Below are 17,855 nucleotides of genomic sequence, written 5' to 3' on the forward strand. Positions count from 1 at the left end.
TTTAACGAAGAATAAACCGGTAATGCAATATTTTGAGTTGCTCAATAAACTCTATATTGGCGAAATATTGCATGACCGGTTTATTCTTCGTTATATTCCAATAATAATATACATAATCAATTGCATATTATTGAATACATTTCATATCAAACTCGTGTTATCGATATGAGGTGAAGGTATATAACAAAAACACCAATTCAGTATCCTCATCTTATGTGTAGTGTGACAGACGACTGTAATAATATCAAACTAGACATTTTTATGTTGTCGACGATAATACAGCATGTGGTAGCATTGCAAGACGTAAGTGGCTGTATAATACAGTACAACAGCCACGCGTCATCTTCTGGCTATCGTATAATGAGGTAAATAATACTAATATACCACAACCATTCATATACATACAGTTGTATTATAACATATAACAGAATATTACATAAGGTACAGAATATGAACGGTTCACATAATAAAGAAAGGATTTACCTTATTAATGGCGGATATAAAGGCTTGCGGCGGTGTCTGTGTGGGTTGAGTGTGTCTGTTCGTGTGTGTGTGTATGTGTTGGTTGGCGTATGGTTCCAGATGCGCATCACATTGTTGCGCATGTGCAGTTAATGCGCAAGCCTTTATATCCGCCATTAATAAGGTAAATCCTTTCTTTATTATGTGAATCGTTCATATTCTGTACCTTATGTAATATTCTGCTATATGTTATAATACAACTGTATGTATATGAATGGTTGTGGTATATTAGATTTATTTACCTCATTATACGATAGCCAGAGGATGACGCGTGGCTGTACTGTATTATATAGCCACTTACGTCTTGCAATGCTGCCACATGCTGTATTATCGTCGACAACATAAAAATGTCTAGTTTGAAATTATTACAGTCCAGTTACAGGGATTCCAGTTTCAATAAAAGAGAGGGCCTGGAATACACCTACATGAGGCACCTTTGTACACACACACACACACACACAAAGGCTGAACTTTGATACTACCAGGGCCTGAATTCAGGCTTTTGTCTGACAGCTGGCATGTATACACAAAATTTGTTCATCTAGAATGAGCTCAACACAACTGAAAGACAAAAATGCATTGAATTGCACTGGGATAAAATGATACACATGAAGGTATATACATTGTATTCCAAAATAAAAGATACGACATGACGATCATCACAGTATACAATCCATTGCAATAGCATGTCATAACATCGTTAACATTTTAATTCCCCTAGAAGAATAGCTACTTATTATACAGTCATAGTCGGTAGTCGTGGTTCTGAGGGGGCTAAACAACATCACCTGTTGCATATTCTGTAATGTAAAGCGTAAAAAGTTTATGGAAAATGAAATTCATCTTCAAATTCATCACTCAAATTTGCCAAGTCGAATCCAATGTGACCGGAAAAATAGCCTTCAACTTACGCATACGAATTTCGTCTTATAGAACGTACAAATCTTTAATCCATTATGGGTAAAATTTTCCTTCGACTTAGCCAGCCTTTCACCATTTTTTTTTGGGGGGGGGGGGTGGGGGGAGGGGAACAAACTCAAGTATGGTTGACTGTAATAATTGATTTAATGAGTAAAAACTGATTGTTATGGTATTTTCTGAACAAATCAATGGAAGAGTTGAAAGTTGGTGTCGCTATCAACTTATCAACTGGTTTGCATGATATATGCCCTATAAGTTACGAAAAAATATCAAGGTATAACAAGAGGAACACTGGATAATCCAATAACTTTTTTAATCATGTTAATGTACGCAAGACTATATTTCTATAACTCTGTGTGATTCTTCTCATAGCTCGATATGACCGATATGAATTGCGACTTGAGGGTGCGGGATTTTGTCAAGAGCTACATAGGATGTTTTCTAAATCAAATAATCCTTGGTTCTGTTCATTTTTCTTATCTACACAGGTCGGAAGGCATATTATAACAATTTATGTTTGGTCGCACCAGTGATGACGAGACGGCTGGCTAAATCATAAACCCCTCTGGTGCCCCGTATTTCGCTTTTTCAGACATGTTTGTTAAATTGTATAGGACTGCAGATGCGATCTTACAAATTTCATTTGTAGAGGGAGACAAATTGAGGAAAATTCACAAATAAATTTACCTTCACCCCTTTGCGTAATATTCTCTTGCTTTCATGATAAAATCTTTCGGGTGGAATCACAAGAAATCATTCTCTTGCTCTATTCTGCAACTTTAGTGCAGTATATATTCACCAGACTTTACCGAGTTTGTTTGTTTGTTTGTTTGTTTGATTTATTGTTCCATGTTCCACATTTCAACAAATAAAACACAAACATAACAAAAGAAAATGTATTGTTGAATTGTCGAATATAGCATTTAAGACAATAAAACATGTGAAATATGAGGAATCTATATAAAGGCATTGCTTGTAGGGTGTAGATTCTCAGATGCTGATATATATGATTATCAACCTTGACAATATTGCAGGCGTTAATAGCGGTGCAATAAGGAAACGAGATCACGACAACTCGCTAATCAAACGTGGGGTTTTCTTTTGAAAAAATTCCGTAACCGACGAGGGTTGGTTTGCATCCCTTTTTCTTTCTCGTTGTTGGCATGCCGAACAAGATTGTCGTCGGCAAATTCCAGAAGCTTGAGAAACACGTTGAGGAATTCTAGAGTTCTCTCTTCAAGTTCTGGGCCATTGTCTTCTAGCCTTTCTGTGAAGTTTTCGACAAAGAAGAGTTTCTGACCCAAGCCAGCGACTGCTTTGGCTTCATCCATGATGGTAATCTTCCTGCCAAGGGCTTCGGCATCGTGACTGTGGGTTAGCACTAGGACAGGGTGGCTTCCTAGAATTATAGAATGGATGATGCACACCTGTCCAGTAAACTTACTCCCTGTTAACCCATTCATGGCTACAGTTTCAGCATACAATCAACGTTTTGCTAAGGATAGTTAAAGGCGGTAATAATGGAGTAACCAATATCCCATCACGCTGGTTTGGTAGGCATTGATTCTTTTTGTGGCTAAGATGAGGACGATGATGTTAATATTGAGAATGACTGATTTATACGTGAACCGTCCAATACTACTACATAAACTGCTGCAGCTTTTTGCACAACTGCTGAAAACCACCTTGGGAAATCTTATGTACACACACACACACAATGTAAGAGACATTAGATTACAGGAGAACACTGCAGCAACATTCAAGTAAACTCGTTTTTTTTTTAGCTCGGTCCCTCACGCAATTAAAAGTGCTTTTATAATGAAAACCAATACATTTAAACATCATTACCGCTTACAAAACGTTTCGAAACACTGAACAAGAAGTGCAATGCAACGATGTATACTTTGGTATTATAAGGACATAATAGATAACGTGAATTATTAAAAATTACTTAATTCACAGCTACAAATTTGATTGCAAAACGTATATTTTGAGCATCAATATTGTTGAATAGCTCATGGATGCAAATTTAAGTAACTCATCACAACAAAAATAATGATATTATGCTTGTGAATTGATCTGAAGTATCTACTGCGCTCGTTGTTTGACATAATTTTCTTTTAATAAAATTATCAAGCAAATCATCAATTTATCTAATAGAGAGTGCCAAAAAGTACTTACCAAAAACCTCGCAATTCCTTGAAATGAGCTCGGAAAGAAACTCGTTCAGTGAAGCAATGGGCTGACGGGAGCTAAGTGTTCAAAGCATACAGAATGAAGAACGATATCAACAGTCTAGTGATAATAATCATAATGGCATGGATGATTTTCAGGCATGTGGATCGTGTAAAGTTTCTAAGGAAGTAGGCTTATACTCGATTTTTCAAAATTTGTATTCTTCCAAAGATCAAAAGTGTTTAAAACTCAGGTGATTATAAGTAATAGATTTATGTCATAGAAACTATTTTTTTTTTAATGTAGTAGAATGTGTTGGCATAATGTATCCCCATACACTCTAAGATAACACGTACTTGACAAACAATTTTTTTTTCTCACAGTATTAATAGATACTTTTTTACAGTATTGATTCTCTGCAAGCCTTTACCCATATTCTGGGATAGACAGGATACTTTGCATTGTTAATCTGGTTATTGTGTCTTCTTTATATCCACGCCATTTACGATAACATCAAATCATTCGATTGTTTTGATATCTTCGTGTTATTAAGCATCGCTTCTTTGATTAAACATTACATTACCTTTACTTTGTCCGATCACGAACCAGAAGGCGATCGTTGTAAAAGCAGGTAAAAAAAAAAGCCAACTGCAGGGACGGATCCAGGTAAAGGGGAGGCGCCTAGTTACAAAATTAAAAGTTGCGCAGCCCTCCTCCCCCGTTTTTATGCCTCCGCCACGAAGTGGTGCCGGAGGCATTATGTTTTCGGGTTGTCCGTCCGTCCGTCCGTCCTTCCGTCCGTCCGTCCGTCCGTCCGTCCGTAATGAATTTTGTGGACAAGGTAACTATCAAAACCTGTTGAGGTATCCTAATGAAACTTGGCATGTATGTGTATTAGGGGGTGAAGTTGTGCCTATCAACTTTTGGGTGCACATGTTGAAGGTCAAAGGTCAAAAGGTCAAGGTCAAATACATAAAATTTCACTATTTCCACCATATCTATTGAATGCCTGAAGATATTTTCTTGAAACTTAGTGTATATATGTATTACCCAATTAAGATTCTCTGGTGATAGTTTGGGTCATGAGGTGAAAGGTCAAAGGTCAAAAGGTCAAGTGAAATACAGAAAATTTCACTATTTCCACTAAATCTATTGAATGCCTGAAGATATTTTCTTGAAACTTAGTGTATACATGTATTACCCAATTAAGATTCTCTGGTAAAAGTTTGGGTCATGAGGTCAAAGGTCAAAAGGTCAGGGTCAAATACATAAAATTTCACTATTTTCACCATATCTATTGAATGCCTGAAGATATTTTCTTGAAACTTAGTGTATACATGTATTACCCAATGATGATTCTCTGGTAAAAGTTTGGGTCGTGAGGTCAAAGGTCAAAGGTCAAAAGGTCAAGTAAAAATACTAAAACTTCTTTTTTTTCTCCGTACCTTGGAAAATTGTTCAAGGTATCTTCATGGAACATAGCATATACATGTACTGACTGGAAGTGATTATCTAGAGAATGTAGGGTTCATGGGGTCAAAGGTCAGGGGTCAAAGGTCAAGTGCAACACTTCAAAATTTTACTATTTCCCTCATATTTATGCAATGCCAGCAGGGTTATTTTTTTACACTTGTTGTATGCATGTGTAACCTAATAGAAATTCTCTGGAAAGTTTTTTTTTTCTTCTTTTTTGCCTCAAAGGTCAAAAGGTCAAAGATCAAGTGAAAGTGCTGAACTAACTTTTTCCTCCATATCTCGGAAGTGGCTCAAGTTCTCTTGAAACTTAGTACATATTATGCATGTTCTACCTGAAAGTGATTATCTTACGAATTTTAGGGTCAAAGGCCAGATGAAAATGGTAACAATTTACTATTCAATTCAGAAATTGCACTTTTTCTCCACACCTGTACCTTGAAAATTACTCAATGCCTAAATGTATGAATGGGTCAAAGTCAAGTTAAAGTCCTTAAATCCCCAGATACATGCTCTCCTATTCATCCAATTAAACCTAGGTCAAGGAAGGTGAACATTCAACACATTTGTGACAAACTTGTCATTTCAATATTTTGCCAATTTTGTGAAAATGTAATCACACATTGTCCTATGTACACACCTATTAGGAAAATCATGCATTATGGCGGAGGCATACCAGTCGCCAAAGCGACATTTCTAGTTTTCTTTTACTTTCATTTGTTTTTATAGCAAAAATAAAGAGGGGGCGCGTGCCCTGTGCGCCCACCTTTGGATCCGTCACTGAACTGTAAAATGTTCTTTGATTAAAATTGCCATTGGTTTCTCTTTGTGTGTTTGAGCCACTGTTACGATTGCATATTACGCTGTTAAAAACAACTGATCAACAACGGTAACACATAACCTTGAGGAAACATGTAAAAACAAAATTGAGCGTAAGGTTATGTCATACTCACTTGAATACTAAAATAAAGCAATGTACTCCTCTGCATCCTTCACAGCCACCAACGTCATGAACATAGGTGAAAATGCATGTAAGCTTATTAATACATTTCAAATTGATTTGGCTAACATCGTCCTATAATTTATTTATAAGATTTAAGTATGAAAACAATGGATGCAACAGTTGAGTTCTGGGTAAAGAGAAAGCAAGAAACCACAAAACGATGCAGGTTGTATTTCAGCCTGTAATGCTATATAAGACTTATAATGACATGATGTTAACATATGGCCCTTCGCTAATCAATTGACAGGCATTATTCTTACTAAACTTTTCTATTAAAACTTTTTCTTTTTCAAATCAAAATTATTCTAATAACCACCTATCTGACCCCTTGTACAGTAAGTCTCATCCCTATATTCTTCAATTACAAACGACCTGACTGAATCAAATGAATTGTTATTTGAATGTATTGTTGCTATGCTAATGTTATATGGGAGGTATCCCACCATTGCAAGCTAGATATTAGAGAGATATGTAAACATGTCTGAATCATAACCAGCCGTAGACGCCTACTGTACAAATCCCGCATACCACAGATTGAGATATCATAATGCGGTCAATATTTATTTCCAAGACAGCAGGAAAGGTCTATTTTCTTGTCTTATACCCACCCTCTTCTCAAAACTCTTGGCTACGGGTGTGAACACTGAGCACAAAATCTACAGTTGTTTCACAGGAAATTTAATTGCACTGAGGGACATAATTACAGTATTACCTATGAATCTGGATAGTACCGTATAATGTTATGCTGCATGCATAGCTACTTATGCTCTTCTCAAAACTTAAAGCAAATGAATGGTAACGGACACTTTGATGTAAAGCACAGTACAGACATTGTGTCAGTGATTCAATCTCTTAATCAAAACAGCGCCAATCAGTTTTCTGCTTGGGTAAAACAACGGTGAGATGACGCCTCGTTATTGATAGACTTACGGAAGAACTTAAACAGGTCATCAATTCGCCTAGCATCGAGATCCTTAAGTTCCCGGTTCTCCTCCACGACGATGAATTTAGTCAGGTCGTGTGCAGTGATATCCAGAGTATTCCCATCAAATGTTATTTTACCAGCATCCTCAATAGTGTCTGTAAACTTCCCTGCGACATCACCCAAAAAAAGAGAGAAAAAAAAAACGGTTTCGTATCACAGTAAGTTTTTCCATATTTCAGAAATGATGGTTTCATGTTCTAACAAGTTGTTCCACATGTCGCATTACTTTGTTCTCGTTTCCATTGTACACAAGAGCAAGAGGAGGTTAACATGGTTTATATGATTTGCGGCATTATCCACAGACGAGATAATTTAAACTGCTGTTATACAATATACATAGTCGAAACTGGGCTAAGGTTATTCAGGGGCCATATCATGAAGCTTTTGTCAGGGTTTTTTTTTTTCGCCAAACTCTAATAAATTACTGAAATCCTTGTATCTGATTGGCTGAGAGCAAATTTGGCTGACGACTTTGTAGGACAAAATGCATCATGAAGTGTCCCTCTGGTCTCACACACCAGTAAATAACCTCGACAAAAGACTCGTCTTGAAAAGTAGACCCCTGAAAAGTTTGAAATAGAAGAAGAGAATCGATATTTGACGTGTTGAACATCCTAGTAAACCAAAAGATTAATTTAAAAATCCCTTCGGATTGCCATGGTTGCAGAGTTTCAAATTAGCTTATGAATGCTTAAAGCTTCTTACGGGTCGCACAACGCATTTTTTTTCACTCTTTCACAAATAACACAAGCCATAAACAAGTTTCATGTTAGACAAAAAGAATCTACCGTTTTGGTTTGCAAGCAGAGTTGCAAACCAAAATATTTTGGAAAGCAATCATTTTCAATTCAAAAATCGGCGCAGGGAAGAGACAAAAACAAGGAAACTTGGTGTTTGGTGCTATCTTTCAAAATGTCAGGTGAAATTTAAAAGTTTACACATTGTGGTCCCACGAGTATTGCTGAAGCAGTGTCAAAAAAATCAGTTAATTTACCAGTGAGGGCGTAGTCCAACGACCTTATGAATGAGGACTTCCCGGCTCCCATAGAACCAATTACAGAGATTTGAACCTGCCTTGGAAGTTGCACATCATCAGCTCTATGGGGTCCAGAAAACCCCCCTGGTCTATAGTCTCTGATCTTCTTTTTCTTTTCCTCTGAGCAAGAGATACAGAATACAAATTAAAGAAGGAAATTTTCATCCTTATTTCTCTATCTAAAATTCAAATGTGTATGAACTTAGAGAAATAAAAATAACAATTCATCATTTGCACACGCAGTGGACGACTGGAGCTTTCGGAATTTACCATGAGAACTTACAGAGCTTGTCAAACCAAGCGATACTGTCCTGGACTGGTTCAGCAGCTTGGACCTAAACTTCATAACTTCCCTTTTGTATTCCATCATACGGTAGAAGAATTTTGTGAAAAAAAGGACGGTAAACTGAAAAGTCTGAGACTCTTGGTGTTATACAATTTGCAGTCCATAGGTGATGTGTCTGTTCCTTGACTGCGTTTTCTATGGAGATACCAACAGCGTAAGATAATCAGAGTATACGAAATGGGAAATGTACTAATAGATAATGCAAAATAATCTTGCTGACAGTCTCTTGAGACACAGAGAAATGTGAATGCATTGGCAAAAAAAAAGAGAAGCACAAACAAAATATACAGTACAATGCAACATATATTGAAAAAAAAAACAATAGAAAATGTTCACATAATAACATATTATTATTGAGACATACCTATTTCGGGTTCCTTGGTAGATTTCAAAAGCACATCAGCAGCTTCATCTTTACCCTTCCGCTTCTTTTTCTGCCATCCTAAAATGTAATACATGCAATATATTCCGAATGTCATTCATATTCGAATACCTTCTTATGTATAGTTAGACATGAATATACCGTAGATAGGTTTTAAGTGTGGGTGTGTATCTGTGGACGCATCTCTGTTCTCAACTGTGATTTGCAGGTTGAGATATTTCAACAACTGTGAATGAATGAATGAATTGCTTTATTGTCCATAAAGGAAATTCTCTTTTCACTGGTTTTTTACATGTAGTCTACGTAGTGAACAAGACAAAAAATTACAATTACATATTACAAATTAACAAATTCATCATAATTCAAAGGTAAATATTGCATAACATATAAATCTGCTTGCCCAATGTATACATAAAGATAACATATGAAATAGACCAAATATGGATAATATACAACTTGTAAATCAATTTTGGCCAAAATATTCTGTATTATATAAAGTCATCAAAAGAAAACTTTCAATAATTGCTCATATAATGTTTTCGTGTAAAGAAAAAAAAAACAATATAATATAATCTTTAATTACAACATATGAGTTTAAGTTACGAAAATATATATACATGGTGAGATGTATGTCTGTGCAATAACATTTGAGAGTAATACAAAGTATGGTGTGAGTAAGGGTGGTATGTATTTTGTATGTGTGAGTGTATGTATGGGTGCGCGTGTGTGTGTGTGTTTGTGTGAGTAAATTTTTCTTACACACAAATATTTCAGAATTACGTCATCAATGTAATGTTACATCAATGTTACATCTGATACACACACACACACACACAATATATATATCCATAGTTATTAGGATCAATTGCTATCTGGGTATAAGGTATTCATGACGGGTGTGACACAGACCTTCGGACTTGCACATTATAGAGATGTATGGCGTTAGGGATGAACGATTGCCTGAAACGGGTTTTCTGAGTACGTGGAACACACAAGCGAATACCTGAACGGTTGAAGGTAAAGTTTTCGTTGAGTGGGTGGGTGGGGTCCTGCATAATCTTCCGCAGTATAGAAGCAACTCTCTCTTGATAGACATCATCGAGGGATGGCAAGTCTAGCCCTAATAGGCGTTGGACTATTTTTCTGGGACGATTTAGCTTCTTCAAATCACATTTTGTTGCTTGAGCAAAATAACACACAATATTATAAGTTAGAACACTCTCAATGATGGAGTTGTAGAATAGAGCAACGAGTCTGTCTTCCACATGAAGCTTTTTCAGGGTCCTAACGAAATAAAGCCTCTGATTTGCTTTTTTCTGCAATGATTCAATATTTTTTGACCAGTTTAGTGAGTTGCTTATGGTCGTACCCAAGTACTTGTATTCCTGGAATTGTTCCACTTCTACCCCGTGAATTGTAACTGCCCTACACTCTAAAAATTGCGGGGTTGGATTTTGCGGGGTCAAAATAATTTAACCTCGTTCGGGGTTGTTTCGTCTGATAAATTTTCGATCGATTCACTAGTGTCCAGAAAAAACGGGGTTATTGCGACCCCGCAAAATCTCTGGTCGAATATTCGGATATTGATAAACAGGGTCACAATGCTTGCGAATCTAATTGCAGTTAGGAAGTAACAAGATGATAAAAAGTAAAAAAATAAAGCGGTTGTTTCATTCAGTAATTCAAAGAAGCAATATGTCAAAACTATGATTTTTCTTGGGACTATTTAATTTCGCGTCAGTCATGGAATTCTATATGCAGCGCGCAGTGATACATAATGTATGTGTGCTGCACACGGAAAGATGAGGGGCCGCGACGCGACGCGCCTCGCGCAGTTGATGTACTTATTGGCCGGCCGAGTGGGTGGGGCACGGTTTGGGCCATGGGGATGAGGATCGTGTGATAAGAAGAGCAAAGCGAAAGGTAAGCCTGGATCTGGAATGAATCTTTTGGTTTTTTTAACTACTATGTGTTTAGAAAAGTAATTATCGGTACTATTTTCCTCTTCTATCTCTTTCTATGTTGTTCATTCACATTAACTGGCGTATGATGCCTAGACCCCTTGTCTATATTATCAATTTTGCAGCGTTGGTGTTAGGGGTTTTACTAGGCTATTAGTATGAAACCGTATTATGGTAGGGCCAATAGCTATATAACACGTTTCTATAGCATATCGCGTGACCGAATTCTGATCGCGGTGACCGTATTCTGGGGGATTTTCAAGGTGATATCTTATGGGATTTTGTGAAATTCTGTGAGATATTTAAAAAATGAAAATTGAGATTTAAAAATTTGATATATTTCACATACGTTGCTATAGATATGATGTATGTATGTATTATTTTAGTTTATAAAATATTGCAGAAAAGCTTAAATGACCGAATAGTAATACTGGGGGGTTTTACCCCCGTAATGTGACTGACTCTAACTTGTTAGAGAACATGAGTTTGAGATACTAGTACATGTACTAATAGGCCTACATGACCTTCGTTATTTGTTCAATGTAGCCGGCTTACATAAATGACTTGGAAGATCTATGCCCCGGCAAATAAGCAGACATTGGTGCTTTCTTGATTTTGTTTGTAGGTATTCTTTTTGGCCTCGCCAGGCAGACCAACACTGCAAAAGTTCAGATGTAGAACTAGAAGATATCTAACGTTAGGGCCTAGATAACTAGGCCCACGAAGAAAAGAAATTCTAGAAACTCTCTAACTAACTGAGTATAAGGTAGGCCTATGGGGCCTATAGTCATATGGCTATACGCAACGTAACGCTGTAACGCCTGTATTGCGCATTTCTAATTCTAACGTTAGTTCCAGTGCTGGAATGCGTGAATGAAAATGGGTGCTAAAAAATATTAGAGTTCTGACATTAGATCTTTTTAGATCTGGAAAATCATGACACAGCTCTGTTTACAACGTGCAGATAACTCAACTTTGGTTTTACGGAACTATTGGGCTCCTATTCTGATTTGGAGTCCTACACTTTACCTAAACCATTATACACTCTTCTCATTTCAGACGAAAGGGTACAGAAACGGAAGCTACAAATGGTTGGAGCCGCCGCCGGTGTTCCACTTCCAGCACGGTTACTGTTTATCGACATCGTCAGCTTCAACTAAAGTAAAGAGAGTTCTACTTCTAGATTTTTTGCAACAGAAGGTGCATTTTAATCATCGTGCTCTTATAGGTGTTTCTTCGTCGCGAGATCGAACTTTGCTGAGATGTTCGTCTTTGCGCCTGGAATTTAAATTAGGTCATCGTCGAAGCAGGGCTGGACACATCTTGTCATCATCGTCGTCGTGAACAGGTAGGCCCATGCATGGGGATCCTGAACATGCAAATCTGGTCTAGCAGCCGATCGAGCTCTTCACTGAGCCTAGCTGGAACGAATTCACTGACATCGTGGCACCTTTCCAGGCCATCATCCTTCTGATCAACGCGAACAGCTTGGAATATGGAATATTTAACATTTCTGTAAATGTAGGCTATATCGAACGGATCATCTTCTTATCTATGTACTTTTTAAAACCTATCGCAGACGCAGCTTAACTTTCCTAAAAACCACGTAAGTGAGTTTCAGTTATTGGACGTCTTGGCTCTATCATTCTGGAATCAAAGTCTAAGGGTTAGCAGACTTTCAGTCTAACTCTCTAGTTTTATCTCACATCGCGGTCTCTCGCTATAGACCGATTCAATTTCGATGACCTATTCACCTACCGCCGCTAGCGGCGCTATAACGGTCGCCATAACTGGGGGCCAACGGGGGCTCCCGGCGGCGTGTTTTTTTTAGACGGCACAGATTGGGGAAACTAAAAATTTATCGGGGACCCTATCCCTAAACCTAACCCTAATCCTAATCCTAACCCTAACCATCAAACCCTAACCCTAACCCTAACCCTAACCCTAACCCCAACCCTAACCCTAACCCTAACCATAACCAAAAACCCTAACCCAACGTTTTTCCCATAGGTTTAACACGCGCCATGCCCCAATCTGTGCCGTCTTTAAAAAAAACGCCTCCCGGCGAGCTAGCTACCCAGCGAGTTGCACTTGCAGCTCAGCAGCCTAGCGTACCCATCGCGCATAGTTAGCCGGGCGCGGCCGCTGCGCCGCGGCCGGCGACCGCCGGCGCCGCGCTAATTGTGATTGTTTACTCATTGTGGAAAAGTCATTCAGCGGCTTTTAATACCTTTCTTTTGGACAAATTGAGTGATTCAGACATATTGATCTACTTTGAAAGCTTCAAAGGAAGGATCAGGAAAACACATTGTGCAGTTGTTGGGTGCACAAATAACAGAACAAATGGAAATGGAAGCTGCACGGCAGTGTGTGAAATTCAGACACGCTGACGCATGATAAATTAAGGCAAAATTAAAGACAATTAAGTGAAATACAACTGTATAGAAATGCACACATTTCGAAACAAACTATGTCTACTAGATTCTCTATTTAATTAGGTTATCACTGCATATTTGTAAAATTTGTTGTTCATCGAATAATAGAAGACAAGTTTAGGTCAACCACTCAAAGAATTTAATAATTCACTATTTTTTTTTTTAATCCTTGATGTCCTACTTGCCAAAGTTAGAATACACTTCCTGGCTAGACTTATCATTATGACAAACATTTTACAGCCTACACTACGGCTAAATAAATGTTTCAAGATGCGTTAAATTCTTATATTGTTTTCACTTCTTCAATGTTCAGCACTGAATTGACCATAGGCCTATTCAGTATTCTATTTTGATCTGGAACTCTGAATTTGACTTTTGAGAAAGTGATACTTATAAATTTTAAACCATGGATGGTGGCAAACCACTTTTGTAGATGATAATATTAATTAGGGATCTATGCGTTAGCGTGATGTTATGCAAGGTTACTTCGACCTACCGTACAGTAGAAGTTTTGGTTGTAGACATCAGGCGACGTAGTCCTAACTTAAGTTTAGGCATACAGTGTATACGGCCTAGAAACACCTAGATTTATATTCCGTCTGGTTTACTTAGGCTTGCCTGAAGTTATCGACAACCGAAAATGATATAGGATGTAGGGTTCTACAAGTCAATAGGTCTAGATCTAGTCTGGACTCTTGCCTAGATTTCTAGACAAGATCTAACGTTAGACAGATTCTACCCTGCTGGCCCGACACTCCCGAGTAAAGGCAAAAAAGCCTGCCCTAAAAAGGTTAAGTTAAGTGATAGCTTGCAATTTATTGTGCCATATCTAGCTCAAGATTCTTATTCATTATTTGTATTTAATTATATCAGTTAACTTGTCAACAGCCTAGGCTTATTAGCAAGACGTCTGCCTGTGCCTAGCAATAATTCTCCTCAGCGGTTTTTGTTCTCTTACACAAATGTAAATATACGGGGCTTACACGCGAGTATCCAAGTCATCGCCAAAGATATAGAGTCCACAAACATTCACGGATCGTACCGATATTTACCTTGAAATTCAAATTTGGCTACAGCCGTATGTCCTCTACCCATTCGCTCATAGTTGGTAAAAGTTGTTTAATTTTATTTCTTTTTAATTAGCTAGCGAAAAAAAAAAATGTAGACTCTAGTTGTCACAAAGCCAGTTGCGTCGATCATTGCCAGCGCCAGAGATAGCTAGCTGGCCGGCTGGCGCCGGGTGGTAAAAGCACTGGCTGCCGCTGGCACCCTTGCCGCGCGCGCCACGCACGCAGGGCGCTTGCCGACCCGGCCTATTTGGCCCCCAGTTATGGCGTCGCCTTAAGAGGGCGCACTTCCATGAACAGTCGCTTGAATCCGTCTATAGAAATAGACAACTCTGGCCCCGGGTTCTATAGAACCCTATTATTGAACAGTTTTGTTTTGATTTTTGTCCAATTGTAAATTGGTTAGCTTTATCTTTTAAATCCAACTGTAAACAAACGCATGCTTGTAACAAAGAATTAAAAAAAAATGATCACGATCAAGTGTTGAATTTCTTCTGATAGAATCGTAGTGCTAAATAAATTGGGAAAGAAAAGAAGACTAGTACTTTGCAGTGATTTGTGTGCTTTTGTGTTAGTTGTGTAAAACTGAAATAATTTTTACATGTTATACTAAGTTAAAATCGTTTTTCTAATCCCAGGAAAACTGATGAACTTATATCTATTCATAATCATTATCGACGATTACAAGTCATATCTATAATCTTAACATCTTTTGACACACGCCCACTTTCTCCAAAATCTGCTTAAGCAGAAAGGAATCATTGCAGAGCTGATTCTGATATTTTGGTATTATTGATCAATACAAAGCATACAAATTACGCCAGTGATCGATGATTCTTCAAGACTGCTTGGTAGACTCTAAATGTACGCTTTCATTTTCTTTTCTTTCTTTTTAATGATCAAGGAATGCCGTATCATGTTGATATGTAGGCCCACTTTACATTTTGCTCTGGGTAGAAAAAAAATTAGATTCATGTTAATCTGTTTATAAATTTGATGTGAAAATTTGACATTTGTGAAAATAATTCGTCATTTTTGGCTGCCCATAAAAGGTCGGATTAATGACCCCGCAAGTCATGCGGGGTTATTTTTGAAATGACCCCGCAATCATGCGGGGTCATTTTGAAATGACCCCGAAATCGTTCGGGGTCATCTAGAAATGACCCCGCAACGGGGTTGAATTTCAACCCCGCCGGAGGTAAATTTTAACCCCGCTGCAGGGTCATTTCGGGTGACCCCGCAATGCGGGGTTAAAGTGACCCCGCACGGGGTTAGTGCATAGTTGACCAAGTATGCGGGGTCATTTTCAATCCCGTTCGGGGTCATTTTTAACCCCGAATTTTTTAGAGTGTATGCTCTGTAGCATTACGTCTGTGATCTATGATCAACTCCTTTGTTTTTGACACATTTAACAGTAGGAAATGATCATCACACCATTTTACAAAACTTTCAACTATGCTGGTGTATGCTTCAATGTCATCAGATGCAAGATAACCTGTGATGACAGTATCATCTGCGTATTTTATGATGCTACACTGATTTGACGAACATCGACAGTCACTGGTGTACAATGAAAAAAGTACTGGGGACAGGACGCATCCTTGCGGTGCTCCTGTGTTCAGAATTTTCATACTAGATTGAACATTACCCATTATAACCTTCTGAGGTCGGTTACTGAGGAAATCTTGGATCCATAGGATGATTTGAGGGTGCACATTAAAAGAAATCAATTTTTGTGTCAAAAGGTGAGTTACAATAGTATTAAATGCACTAGAAAAGTCAACAAAGGTAGATCTTACATACGTCTTAGTTTTGTCCAAGTGGGAGTACATTTTGTGCAAGTATGTTAAAACTGCATCTTCGACGCCCCTCTTACTTCTGTATGCGAACTGCATGGGATCGATTTGAGAGGAAGAGTAGTTAAGAAGATGTTTTAGTACTACCTTCTCAAAGCACTTCATTACGCTACAGGTAAGTGAGATCGGTCTGAAGTCATTAAACTCCGATGCCTTCTTTTTCTTTGGGATGGATTTGATTAATGACATCTTCCATAGGCGGGGAATAGATCCATGGTCTAATGAACATTGGAATATCTTAGTTAAGATACCCGATAGTTGACTCTTACATAGAGCAAGGATTTTGTTGCTGATAGTGTTGTACCATCAGGCCCAGGGGCCTTATTAGGACGCACTGAACCAAGCACAACCCTAACCTCGTGTTCAGTGAGGTTTACATAGTTTTCAGAACCCATTTCAGTTAGTGCATTTCTTAAACTACAAACGATAGCCTCATTCTGCAGGGTGAAGTCCACCTCAAATCTGCAATAGAAGTCATTTAAATCATCTACAAAAATCTGTGTGACCTCGAAGTCCACGGTAGCCGACTTCTGTTTATACCCTGTGATCATGTCCATTGTTCTCCATGCAGAAGCCGGGTTATTTTCACTGAAATTTCTTTCCAGCTTCTCTTTATATGACAGCTTACACTTATCAATCTGTCTTTTTATGTCTTTTTGCAGCACCTTTACACGTGTTTTATCACCTCCTGTTAGTGCAGCATTCTTTTCCTTTAACAGGTCCCGAAGTTCCTTTGTTACCCAGAGCTTATTATTTGGGTAAACCTTAAAAATCTTTCGGGGCACGATGGCATCAACGTTGAACTTAATGTAGCTGGAGATTATGTCCGTGGCCTCTTCCAGTGAATCGGCTGAGTCGAACAATACATCCCAATCCGTGCAGTCAAGCGAAGCACGGAGTTTCTCAGTAGCATCATCTGTCCAGGCATATCGTTGCTTGGTAACCGGTCTGCAGCGTTTCAGTCTCGGTTTATAGGTCGGCAATAGTTGTACGTTAAGATGATCAGATTTCCCCAGCTGGTGACATGGTTTAGCGGTATATGCATTCTTCACATTCCCGTAACACAAATCGAGTGTGTTGTTGCCCCTTGTTGGAATTGTAACATACTGGTCGTAGGTTGGCAATACATTTTTCAGGCGACACTGATTGAAGTCGCCCATGATGAGAATGGGGGCATCGGGGGACCCAGATGCCAGTTGTTGTACTTTTTCCGCTAAGCATTCGCTCGCTACAGTAACATCAGCTCGTGGTTGTATGTACACTACTGTTACAAAGATCTGTGGAAACTCACGGGGGAGATAGAAGGGCCGTAATCCTACAGTGATGAGTTCAATATCTGGCTTACATACAGTATATTTCAATGACCAATTTTGACACCATTTCTTGTTGATGTACAAACACACACCCCCTCCTCTCTTTTTCCCTGACTCCTCAGTCCTATCCCCTCTCACGAGGTGGAAATGGGGGATTTCAACGGCGCTGTCAGGAATACTATCGTTCAACCAAGTTTCAGTGAAAGCTAAGAGACTAGAATCTCTATATTCATTCATATACCTAGTTAATGTTTCAAGTTCCTCCATCTTGTTAGGTAATGAACGTACATTTCCAAGAATAATCGTGGGAAGGGGTGTCTTTGTACCCCTTTTCCTGATCCGTGTCCTGATCCCGCCCCGCTTACCTCGCTTACGTGGTT

The 17,855-nt window shown here is 38.4% G+C and overlaps 2 long non-coding RNA genes across 2 annotated transcripts; both read right to left on the reverse strand.

Moving 5' to 3' along the window:
* Positions 1-2,614: 2,614 nt before the first annotated feature.
* LOC140229864 (uncharacterized) lies at positions 2,615-6,073 on the reverse strand. The gene is made up of 3 exons (XR_011901325.1): positions 6,045-6,073; positions 3,625-3,695; positions 2,615-2,842 (listed from the first exon to the last, which is right to left on the reverse strand). It is a non-coding gene; the product is annotated as an uncharacterized lncRNA (long non-coding RNA).
* Positions 6,074-8,115: 2,042 nt separating this feature from the next.
* LOC140229483 (uncharacterized) lies at positions 8,116-11,937 on the reverse strand. The gene is made up of 3 exons (XR_011901309.1): positions 11,834-11,937; positions 8,826-8,903; positions 8,116-8,235 (listed from the first exon to the last, which is right to left on the reverse strand). It is a non-coding gene; the product is annotated as an uncharacterized lncRNA (long non-coding RNA).
* Positions 11,938-17,855: the final 5,918 nt, after the last annotated feature.

This window comes from Diadema setosum, chromosome 6, assembly GCF_964275005.1.
Source record: "Diadema setosum chromosome 6, eeDiaSeto1, whole genome shotgun sequence".
In the NCBI taxonomy this organism is placed as follows: domain Eukaryota; kingdom Metazoa; phylum Echinodermata; class Echinoidea; order Diadematoida; family Diadematidae; genus Diadema; species Diadema setosum.